This window comes from Anser cygnoides, chromosome 6 (assembly GCF_040182565.1).
Source record: "Anser cygnoides isolate HZ-2024a breed goose chromosome 6, Taihu_goose_T2T_genome, whole genome shotgun sequence".
Taxonomy (NCBI): domain Eukaryota; kingdom Metazoa; phylum Chordata; class Aves; order Anseriformes; family Anatidae; genus Anser; species Anser cygnoides.
Window position 1 is genome coordinate 23,807,684 of NC_089878.1, and position 13,005 is coordinate 23,820,688.

Sequence of the window (13,005 nt, forward strand, 5' to 3'; positions counted from 1 at the left end):
AAGTTAAAGGTGTCCTATCATTTAAAATGATATATCATGTTAGAAAGGAAACTTAAAAGCTGGCATATGCAATCTAAAATTAAATACAGATTTTGAATTTCAGGCTGTGAAGCTAAAAAGATCAAAGGAAACTCTTTACAGTTCTTTGGAATTTGGTATTATACTACCCAGGAGGTCATTTACTCCCATAATTTAGTCTGACTTATTTTGGCTTCAGTTCCATTAAAAGTATGTAGCAAAAAGAGGGCCTCCTTTTAGTTTAATTTTTAACTGCAACCTGTCAGTTAAAGGGAAAGAAAAAAAAAAGTGTCTGGAAGAGGATGATCTACAGAAGTACTAATAGCTTTCAAATCTTTTGACTTTTTGAGCCTGATATGGTGAGAAACTTATCTGGAAAGATTGTATTTTAACCCTTTTGACTGTTCCTGGACATAATGTGTGTTTTTATTGAAAGGGAACTTATTCACTGCCCTTGAACATATATCTCCCTTGACTGTACTGGCTTGCCTTGTTGGACACAATAACAGGAGGACCCTAAGTTTAAGGTTCCAATAGGCACGCATCAAAAGCGAGCCTGTCATCAGTCAGGAAAATATCCAGAAGTTTACCTACTGTCTGGAGAAACCCACAAATGAGCAGGATACTTGCTGTGATGTGAAGGCAGTGGTGATGGGGCTGAACAGACTGAAAAAGTCTTCCATCACTGTATTTTGGGATCAAGAAATACAAAAGTAGTTCCAAAAGGATGATAAAAATTTAAAATAACTTCTTTCCTTTCGGAAAAAACTCTGGTATACTCCTGAAGTTATCTTTTTTTTTTTTTTTTTTAATCTGTAGCAATTTGCACAAACAAGATCTAAACCAAACAAACCTACAGGCAGTTTGTCTTCTGAGACAGCATTAAGGTTACCTGATGGGAGCAGCTGAGGTGGGCAGGGAATGTGTTTTCCTGAAATAGGAGGTTGTCTTCTGCACCAGCACCTCCCCTTTTCTCACTGGAGAATGAAAGGAGGCAGCCCATCAGCTGAACCTGCCATCTGCAAGAGGCTGGCTTTGGCCAGGCACAAGGCCAGAGGAAAAGAGACAGGAAATGGGGCAGAGAGACCCAGTCTGTGAGGGACTTTTCCCTTCTTGACATTCAGGCTTTCAACTGATCCTGGAGAGAGTCTCAGCAAAACCACCCAAGAGCTATATGATCTCATTCCCTTGTTAATATGCATTTGCAGAAGAACTTATGAAGACAATTCAGCCTTAGCAGTTGTATCAGAAGTTGCAAGACGTTATATATATATATATATGTATAACATACACACAGATATATATAAACATATTTTATATAATATATAAGCATATTTGTTTCTGGGTTTGATCACATAATTACATAATTTAATTAAAAATTATAATTTAATAATTTATTCTCTAAATTGTTATGATTAATTTTTTTTTTCCTTCCTTGTAATACAATAGGGTAGATAAAACTACAAAAACAAAAGTAGTCTTGGACCATAAAGAACATGATGGACTGGCCTTGTTTCTGGCACTTGGGGAAACTGGGACTCTTGCTGTTCCATAAGAATAGACTAATGATGATCTAGTGTATACTAATAATTTCCCAGCAAGATACATGCTTGAAAATATCTTCCCATATGATTAATGCTTCTGAAAACATAGCTGTTTCTATCTGACAAAACCGAATGGATTAGAAATGTTACTTTTTTTTTTTTCCCAGTAAAAGGAGTAGTGGCAGCAGAGAGGTTAATTCTCCTCTTTTCATGCAGGTATCTTCTTAGAAGAGAAGTGATTAAAGGAGTTTCTTTTTTGGCATAAAAGTGTTTTTCTAATCTTGTTGAAGTGCCTAAAATGTGTTTGAAGAGCCAGATAAAAGCATGGACTTCTTATTTAATGAGTTATCAGTTATATGTTCCACTGTTTATTTTGCTCTGTCATTGAAACATTTTTTTTTTAAATGTCTTTTTCTTCACAACAGTCAATAGGTAATAATGATGCAAGACATACAGGATGAATTTCAACATTAAGTAGAAAAGAATAGCTCTCTCCCAAACTTTTACAATTGCACAGACAAAGCCAGAAACAGTGTTCATTTTAAAAAAATGTTGAAAAAGTCTTTATTTCTGATGGATACTTGGGACAACATCAGAATCTTTATATAATTTCTTAGCAACTTACCTACTAAACTGAGGATTTCAAAAAAAAAATAAAAAAAGTTAGCCCATTTCTGCCAACTAGGGGACCCAAACTGATTATGCTGATTTACTAATCCTCAATGTTAGAAGGAAGAAAAAAGTCACTACAATCAAGCAAATGTCTAGCTAAAAATATTAATGTTGTATCATGCTGCAAAAGTTCTCTGCTGGTATTAGACCCTTCAGTGGAAATTTAGGTGCAGACCTACGTTGTTTATTGAACTAAAGGCATACATGTGATAAAGACGTCTCTCTGTTCTTACAAAGGTATCGACTGCTTCTATCATCATAGGATTCCCCACTATGCTTTACCACTGGGGAAGGAATAGATCCAAAGCAGAGAAAAAAAAGCTGCCTGAGCACATGCAGAACTTCCCTGAACAGCAGTGGCTTTTTGTGCTTCTACCATGCATTTGAAAAACCATTATGACTAAAAAAAATCCAAAAGTAGAGCTAATATATGCAAAATGAGGCTTACCTGTGATCTCCAAGGACCTGTTTAGGACCTGGTGCTCCACTGAGCAGTACACATTCCCTGGAACCATGTGTCTGCAGTGTCCTGCCTAAATCTGGACATCTGAATGAGTTGACCTTCATGGAGTACACATTAGCCTCGTGGGTAACAATAGCCATGTGGAAATATCACTGCAGAATGGAATTTGGTTGGCTTGGAAATAAATCAGAAAGCATAGAGTGTCCACAAAAGTTCTAATTGTATCTAATCCTCAGAGAAATAGCTAGGCATTACGTTATCTGCTATTCTCAGAAATTGAGATTCTCCATGTTAAATATTTCTTTTTTCACTATCGTTCTTTCCTCTTCATCTAAACCTGGCTGCCCTCTCTTCCCCCAGAAATTGCAAAGTTGGAAGGCGCAGCAGTCCAGCTTCAGTATCCATTGAGATCAAACCTAAAGAAATGGACCCATCTCTATTCAAAATGAATTTCCTTTATACAAAAAACACAAAGGAAACTGAAGCTACATTTCTAAATACTGAAAAGCAAAGAATAAAAGGTGACTTTTCCCTTAAAGCGTTCTATGCCAACGTCATTTAGTGCTTTGGCAAATCCCAGGATATTCTAGGAGGACTAGTTTAGGGTAGCAAGCCATGCACATACCTTTTCATTAGCCCCTTATTTTCAAACAGAGGCCTACAGAAATTCCAGTGTTTCGAACTCTCACAGGGGGATGGAGCAAACAGAAAAGATCTTGTTAAAACTGTCCTTCTCCAAAGACTACTTTTTTTTTTTCCTTTTTTAATACTCTTCTATGGGAATAGAGAAACTAGGTTTAGCTGAATACGTCCACTGTGCCAACTTCCAGCAACTTCTTGTATTTGTCAATGGCACCAACCAGCTGTGGTCCTTTTTGTCTGTGAGTAGGGTGCATGAAAGGAGGCTGAAATACTAGGCAGAATGTCTTATGTACATGGATAGATTTCATCAGATCAGGCTCTAGGTGCTATGGCTTCTGCTCCTCCTGTGTAAACCGATGATTAACTGTAATTAGTATTTAGTTACACAGAAGCAGTGCTTACACAAGGTTAGTGCCTCACTCATGTGTTCTGCTTTCTGTCACTCATCTTTCAATCTGGATTTAACATTAGGAGTACCTTGAATATTCTTCTGTCATCCCTAGCAACCCCCACTCTGCTTTGAACTACAGTTTTTCTGAGCATCTTTGATAGCTGATTTTTTTTCCTCTCTTTCCCTTTTTTCTTCTTCATTAAAACACCCTTTAAAATCCCTTCATTTCTCCCTTAGAGACTGGCTTTTTTTTCTCTTCTTCTTTTCAACCTTTGCTCACCTCCTGAAGTTAAAGGTCTCAAGGTGGATATTTTGTCTTTCCAGCCTATAGTTTCTCTTTTCACGACTGTGCATCTCCTTCATTGCTCTCCAAAATTCCACCACAAACTGCTCAAATAATAATATTTAGGTACTTATTGTATTGTATTTTTGAGCTGTGTGTGGATGATAGTGTATATAAATTACAAGCAAATAAAAACTTGATATTGAAATTGCAATATAATGCAAAGAGTATGCCATAATTTGAGCAAATCAATAAGGGTTAATGAAACCTAGATCATTAGACTAACTTGAATCTTTTGATTAAAACTTTAGGATGTTATATGTATGTAGGGAGAAATTATTATGTTAAGTGCTTTGACTTGATATCACAGAACATTTTATTACAAAATCTGAATATTACAAGATCATATTAAATTGGTTAAATATAACATTTGTTTCAAAATGTAGTTGCAAGTGGTGGGTTATCCACTGAGTATGCTTGTTTCTAGCACTGAGTATGCTCGTTTCTAGTGTGTTGTTAGTCTTACTGTATTTGGTATCTTAATTCATAGTGTGGAGGAAAACAGTTACAAGTTCTAGAAAAAAATAAAACTGTGAATAGAGCATATACATAAAATATTAAGAAATAATGAAAACATAGGCTTTTTTGAGCATAATCAAGTAGGGCACAATCAAATTGCATTTCAGTGAAGGTAAGATCATACACTGAGGTAAAACAAAGAATGTGTGTGGACACTTCAAGGAGTGCACTTATCCCTGAAGACAACTACACTGAAAGAATTGGCATGAAGGTGAAGCATGGTTTGTCACTTCTGTGTAAAGTTTGAGTGTGAACCTGAAGCCAAAAGGTGCCATCTTACCCCTGCTGAAGAATAATAGGTCTATAAGCAGGGATTTCTATTGCCTCTATGGTGAGCAATGACCTCTCCTGAAATAGTGTCTTATTCCAGAAAGTATATTTGTAGAGATGTAGAACAAGAAGGGTCTGAGAAGAAATAGGAGTATGATTAAAGGCCAAATAATCTGCTGTATATTGAGAAACTCAGAGAGCACTGTCTATCAATTCATCAAAGTAAAAATTAAGGGCTGATTTGATTGCAGTCTTTAAGTATGTATATGAAACAGAAACGTGATAATACATGCCTCTTCAGTTTGATTAACAAAAACACAACAATATTCAGTGAATCCAAAGCAGCATGTAAAATCTTGGTCTGAAAAATAATCAAAAAAACGTTAAAAAGGTATACATTTTGTCCTAGTGAGGACTGTTAATCATTGAATCAATTTAAGCAGAACTGTGGTAGTTTCTGCATGACTAAAAATTTAAACATTGGAGATGGATTTTTTTTTCCCTGAAAGAAAGTAAAGACTGAGCAAGACACAAATGAAGGAAATACTATGGTATACAGGAGGTCAGACAAGATGTTTAGATTCTGTTTTCACATTCTAAGAATCTAAGCAGGTACTTGTTCAAATAATGTATAATCTTGTCTTCTATGTGATTACCCATATACTTTAACAGGTGTTTAAGTGCCTTGCTGGATCAGGGCCAAGCAGAGCTAGTCTGGTAGCATGCCATCTCAGTGCCCCTTCTGCAGCTGTGGCAGGACAGGACTTAGTGCTGGTTACACATTGCACCAAGTTTTTTGCTCAGAGAGCAGTGTAGATTAAATGGTACAACCAGGACTAATTTTTCAAGGAATGGAGTACTGGGATGAAATGTAGTACTAATACATGAATATTACATCTATGTGGCTCAGCTGATTCATGGAAGGTTTCTGGAGTCCTGTCTTGGGTGTACTGCTATAAAGGCATCATCTTTGCAGGTAGATGCTACGCTACAATAGGAGTTATCTTCAAACAATTTGTATACAGAGCATAAGGCTGTTCTAATCACTATCATAACTGATGCAGCTACAGTAGTATTAAATGGTTGTGTAGACAAGCTCTTCATAACATACATTAGTGATTGTGGCTTTCTTCCTTTTGTTAGCTTTCTCAATCTCTACTCTATGTAATAACTAGTTTAATGATCTGATTTATGTGCACAGATGTAGGATTATGTCTGGGCAAAGGATGCCTGATCATTTTACACAATTCATCTGTCTTTGATGTGTAGCAGATCAAAATAAAGTTCTAAAATGAAGAGCTGGAAGGAAAGGATCTGCTAAAGGACTTATAATCTTATTGCACCAAGTTATTGACTTTTATCTGACAACTTTTGTGCTGCTTATCTTTCTCCCCTTACACTCATCATTGCTACTGTCTGGTAAATGCTTTCCTTTTTTCATATCTCTGCAGATTTCTCCATTTATCTACTATTGTTCTGCCAGTATGTTAATGGAGAAGAGTTGGCCTCCATATCCAGCAGCTTTAGTACTACAGCTTATTTGATTAGAGGTTCTCTAACTATAGTGTACATACAGTAGTACACAAGACACCTCATAGTAGTATGTTAGTGCTGTGTGAGGAGCTAAATGTCTTCTTCTCCTGTCATCATGGTTTCTACTGACAGCAGTAGTTAAGTGAAGTATGTTTGGAAGTTACATTTGGAACTGCTATATGTCTTTTGGGGAAGTGCTGGTTTCAGTCAAAATTAAGATGACAAATACTGTAAGGTATGGCTTGGCCAAAATGCTAATCTCATATGAAATGATTGTCATCCACGTAATTTCAGTGGTACTGCTTGATACCTCAGATTAACTCCAGCAAACAGCATGAGGTTTGTTGAACTTCTATTAATTTCCTAGGTTGTGTTCTGTGCCTGCTGCTGCTGCTCCAGATGAAATAGTGTAGTTGGAGACACAAAGACCACAAAGTCTCCAAAGTGGGTGGGCAAATACTTGGTGAACATTTAGGCTATGTTTCTCAGAAGGCATCTCATGCAGAGCCTCTCAGCAAATTCAGGGTGGTGTTCTGGGTTGAAGGGAGGTTTGCTAGCATATACTGTTCTCTAACAATGCTGCCCTTATACGACTCTTCAGAGGGCCAGAGAAGCCAGCATGCACAGGGCAGTCTTGTTCAGCATCTCCTTGGGCTGGAGGCTCAGGGCTGAAAGAGCAGCAATTGCTCTACCTCTTTAAAGTGCCCATCTCTCTCAAATGCTATGTCAAACAAACCTTGACAGTACACAGAGATTGTTTTTTTCAAAATGGGTATGCAGTCCTGTGCATCTCCCACTCTTAAGAAGATAGCTATAAAAATCTTTTATTTTTTATTTTATTTTTTTTGTATTTAAAAGACCTCAAGCTTTTTCCTTGGTAGGTCTGTATGTACAGTGCAATTATGCATGCATTAAGCACTAAATGAAAACAAAAGTCATTTAATGTTAATTACAGTAGAAAGTCACCATATTGTGATCATACACAGCTCTACTAATGCTGCCCAGCTAGATATCCCACTTTCATGCAAACAACAGATCCAAATTGAATTACTTAAAAAGAAGCTACATACTGACTCCCAGCAGTATGTTTTGACAAAACACTTTGTCTACTTAAATGATTTCAGATGCTGTAGTCAAAAGCCTTGACTGCAAATAATGGGTTCATAAAACCTATCTTTAAAATTTTACCTGACAGTAATGCTGTGCAAATATCTGCACTTCTAGTTCACCTTCTCCACTTGTTTACATCAGGATTTTAATAGAGTGGCTGTCACAGAACAACAGCTAAAGGCCACTGTTTGATAAGTTGCTGTAAAAATAGACTGTTTAAAATGAGAATTTCCTTCTTAAATTCAGCCATCACAAAAAGGTGGTGGTTAGGAAAATATTGAAGAGAGACAATTTCTAGACTGCAATAAAGTCCTTTTGAGTTCAGTGACATTCTAACAGGCAATGACTTTGTAAAAAACTACATTTCCCATCTGTCTTCAGTGTTGCTGAGAAGTGACAAAAATACAAGGAAAACAGATGAACAGAAGAAAAGTCAAGAGATAGACAGATGGGTAGACAGACAGACGTTTCTATTTTTGTATTGGCTCACTTATTCTCCATAGTATATAGTTGAAGAATAAACTGACAACTTCTTAACTACCTGAAGAAAGAAACGAAATTCAGGAAAACCACCAAACTTTAAATGTAGAGCAAAAATCTAAACGAAGATCTTCTGTTAGTCAGCCCTACCTTAGAGCTGCTGGCTTTCCCCATGCATAGTGGCTGAGCAGAAAGTAGCTGGATGCTGGTGGCCCTACGTGACCTCCAAGTATGCACATCCAAGGCTGAACTCACAAGAAGTCACCCTACACAGCAGCAAGTCTATATTGAATTGCTCTCATTGTGCAAGGTGTGGGGTATGGGGAGGGAGTGTATTTTAGCCTCTCACTTCTTTCCTGAGGAGAAGGCATGATTTGGAGGGAGGATTACTTTACACTGGCAAGAAGAGTGTGCAGCCACTGCTGTGCTCTTCTGTCATGAGGCAGAATTGTACATTTCTAAGTTTCCACAAAAAGAGAGCAACTCCCCATCATTTCTAATAGCTGGTTAAGTGGCATAGCTGAATCCTATCTGAATTCAATACCATGCAGAGTAAGATTTCTATGGAGCTACTTGTAAAGGAGAATTTCAGAGCCAGAAAGGAGGGAAGAGATATGCAGACTGGTTTAATCTGTTTAGTTTGGTTTAATCTAAGTTTATTTTTTGTGCCAAATGAGTTATTGCTCTCTGTTGGAGAGAGAGAGAAATATCTCGGTAGATTTTTCATAACCAAAAGTCTTAGAAACATAATTAAAAATACTGTTATATTAAATATATACAACATGCTTCCTTGGATTTTACCAGAGCTTGAGTTATTTCTGACCACTTGGTAGCTATGAAGTTTAAAGTAGTTGTAGGTAACTTACTTTTTTTTTTTTTTTTGGGGGGGGGGGGTGTTATTTCAGTATTCCCTGATTTACTGCTGTGTAAATTCTGAGATAAAGCTTGCACCTCTAATGAGCTTTTGCCTTGTGCAACTCAAGGGGGAAAGACACAAAAGCTGGAATCTGAGTAGGTATGAGGCTGCTAAAGCCTGTTCTGCTAGCCCCTACTTCTGTTCACCCATGTATCTCTGACTCCTCTGGCAGTATTACAGAAGAATTTCTTTTCGACTTATTCAGGGCTCATTTTATGAATCAGTCATACTCACCATTGATCAAAATACCTCTTCCAGATGAGAGAGTTGGGCTTACCCTCAGGCCTAATACAGCAAATGTCCTGTATAGCTCTCCAGAGCTACAACACTAATAGCAGTAACAGCAGGACTTCACTAGAAATCTCTGGAGGTCCCACTGAAATCAGAGCTTTAATGAGCACATACAAATCTATACCAGAGCGTAGCGCCCCCTCAACAAAATATATGTTGACCTAGAGCCTGCACAGGTGGGACCACGGAGGAAGAAAACAGTATTTTCCATTCTGCTAAATCCTTTGGAAAAATAATCATGATTATTTAATGAGGAGTGATTTTTATAACACATTAAAAGGCCTCATCATGCAGAGGAGCTATGAAGCAGGTTTAGTAGGACTAAGGTTAGTAAAATTAGGCAAAAATCTATTGTTAGTTCTAACAAGTCAATACATAAAACTGCAAAGGCTTTGAATGCTCATTTATGTGATGAACAATAACAATAGCTTCATATCTCAGAGTTTGTCGATTCCCCCCTTGTGTTGTCTCTGAACCCCATGTAGTTGTTAGTGCAGGGAGTTGGAGCCATGCCTGATGCTTTTGGAAGTACTGCCCTCACAAGGCAAAGGCAACGAAGCAGTGTGAACACTTATGAAACACACGTGTGGTGGACTCCATAAAGCCGTAATTCCCTTTTCCTCTATCTCTTCTGCCTCTGGGGGTGTGTGCAGAATCATCCCCCCACTCCCTACCGCCAACGAGGAGGTAGATACTTATGTTAGCCGTTTCCCCTTTACCTTATCAATACATACTACTAACAGCACATAATAACTCCACTTATTTATTGCATTCTAGGAGTTGCTGAAGACATGTATTAGATGCTGTGCTTAGACTGTACCCTCAAAATCCTTTTTAACAGACAATACTAGAATGCCTATAAATTGTCAGGACGGTTATTATTAAATAATTTGTACCTGTGCTGTGACTTCCAGCAAAGACTCTAAAATGCTTTGGCATTAAGAGAAGTCTCTCAATGTTTTCTGAGGAAAGAACTATTTCTGGTCAGAACCCTATGGGGAGATATTGCTGCCATTTGGGTTTCTCTTGTCTTGTCTGGTTCAATTCCCAGTCCAGCTTTTTCAAGTCTTTTATTATTATGATTATTACTATTATTACTATTATTACAGTAAAAATACAGAAGTCTGGGTTATTATCAAGGCTCTCTCTATTCTACTTGTGACTTTTAATGTCCCAGAGAACAGCATGAGTATAACTTTTTTTGCTCATTTGCTGTCTGTAAGCCATCTTCATGGAAACAGAGATCTTAGATATACATCTGAAATATAGATCTGATTTTTCCTTCTCCTTTTTTTTTTTCTTTTTTTTTTCCCCTTACTAAAAGTGTTTGTTTAAAAAGAGAGATGACAAAATACAGTGAAACTCAAAGTTACTCAAGGAAATCGACTCACCTGATACAGTATGGAAAGGGATTTAGTAGTATGGCCCCAAAACCGGTGCTCTGACCATCAGTCAACAGCTTTGCTTCCTATGGTAAGTTGTTTTTAAACCAAGAATACCTGAGAGATGTGCAAGGAAAATTAAGATTGCATATTGATGAAAAAAATGTAAAATACTCTGAAATATAGGAGGTAGGGTGATGGAGACTGACCCCAGTCACCTATTATTTGTGTAATTTTAATTACTCTCCCTTTAATTTAAGCAGCTGACACACACTTTCAGTGGTGTTCAGAAAGTTAATAGGGCAGCTGAGTAAGGATTTTAAGGTCATATTCTTGTCCTTTGGTGCTTATTTTATTTATTAGCTGCTGCATTAATATTCTTATGATTACAGAAATGATCATTTATGTATATAATGCATCCTACAGTAGTATACGCTTATTAATATTTTAATATTTATTTCTGAATAGTTCTTCCCATCCTTGATTCTTTAGTACTAAACTCACAAAAATACAACAGCATTTATATCAAGCTTCTTCCTTTTTTACGTTATTTCTTAATTATGGTATGTAGTCATCAGTTTGCTGACAACAATCTTCCTGTATGTCACTCTTTGATTCCACCCTTCCCAACTGAAATTAAAATATTGACAGAAATCATGTAGCATGAACAGTGGAAACATTCAAAAGGGCATTTAAAGTAGAGGAGCTTCTACATTTATCACTTCTAAATATGTGCATTTGTTCCTGTTTTTCAGTTATATAAAGAGTTACATGCGCAAAACTAGTGTGCCATTTTATGCATGTCTTGCATGTAGATAAGTGATGACATTTAATTGAAGTTACTTTGTAAACCCAAACAAACCACAATTTGCCATATAAAAATAGAGAGAACTTGATGTTTCTGGGCCATTATATCTTCAGTGGAGGTGGAGGGGAATAGATAGACTACCAGTGTGCATAGTGTTTGGCCTGCTCATTTCTTAAAATTTTCCCCCCATTTATCTGCCCACTTATTTATGCATTTCTGTCTTTGTTGGTCAGAAAAGTGCAGGAAGGAAAGACAAACACAGATCATGGAACTGGCTAAAGACCTGCCTGCAAGTTAAAGCAGTAGCTCTCAAAAACATAGGTGTTCCAAGAACTTGTTTAGCAAGCTGCAAAGGACACAGGGGCTCTCCATGCAGGAAGAGATGATGGTGGTGTGGACATGGTGCTGTGCTGGGATGGCCCAGCTGAACCCATTGCAGCAGGGACAGAGTTCAAATGACATTTGTCTTGGGAGGCTTCTGGAGAGGCAGTGGCCATGCTCCTGTGCCCTCTTCTCTGGCTGGAGATGCCCTGCCTCTCCCAGGGGCTTCCCTCTGAACATTTCTACCCCTCTGTGCAGGTCCCATCTCCCACCGCTCCAACTGGACTTGTGAAGGGGAAACTCCCCACTCCCACCCCTCAGGCTTTGGACAGGTGGCTTTGGACAATGCTATGCCTCTTACTCCTGAGCTTTGTAATGAGCTGAAGGCAATGGGTGTGCTAATGAGGTGCATCAGCAAAATTGACACTGGACCGATGACTGTTAAAATATTTCTCATAATTCCTTGTGTGTTTTCCTGATTTTTTTTTCTTCCTACATAGGCACTTTTTATTGCTTTGATGTTTAGAGGTTAGCTTATGATGGACCTTGAACATCCCTTAGACTTTACAAACAAGAGTGTGTATCAACAGCATATGTGTGATGTAGTGACACACATCAGTAAGTATTCTCTGTTTTAAATTCATTGCAGTGAATCAATCTCATAATGTTAACAAATCTTTTTACATATCATCCTGAAATGTCTATTCAACTTAAACAGCAAGGTTTAGACATTGAGCAATGGGTAATGACATCATGGTCAGCATTAGGATCTGAAGAATTATAGAGATATGAGGGGGAGTCTGTTTTCCTGTTGTCAATAAATGTTGTAAATCATAAATCAGACAATGTTGCAGTAATATAAAGACATGGCACTCTAAAGAAGGCATAAAAAATCAAGAGCAGGAAGGAGATGGTCTGCAAAGAGTCAAAACTTCTTAGCACTTCACAGGGTCTTCGCATGTGGTCAAGGCAAATTTCAAATACACTGTATTGTCATTGTTCTATATTTAGTTGTGCAACTGCTAGAAAATTCAATCTTCAGTCTATCATACAAATAGATAGGCTTGTGGAAACACTTGTCATTTTAATCCCAGCATGCTAATGCCCCCTGTGTGAATATAGATTTCTCAATTAAACTAAAGTAATTTGATGAAAGAACAAGTCTCACAGGTCCAAGTAAAGGTTTCAGTAACAATAGCCTCAGATATTTATTGCTGAAGTGTTTTCCACTGGATGGTGCATTGCTGTGGCTTAAAGTTGTACATGGATTCTTTGCTTAGATGCACCCCAAAAAATGCATGT

General features: G+C 37.6%; 1 long non-coding RNA gene across 2 annotated transcripts in view; it reads right to left on the minus strand.

The window, feature by feature from the left end:
* LOC106029940 (uncharacterized) overlaps positions 1 to 13,005 on the minus strand; it is a 338,557-nt gene that overhangs the window by 19,105 nt on the left and 306,447 nt on the right. For both annotated transcript variants that reach the window (XR_010832504.1, XR_010832505.1), the window contains one exon: positions 10,584 to 10,691. This is a non-coding gene — a long non-coding RNA (uncharacterized lncRNA). The remainder of the gene's footprint in view (positions 1 to 10,583; positions 10,692 to 13,005) is intronic.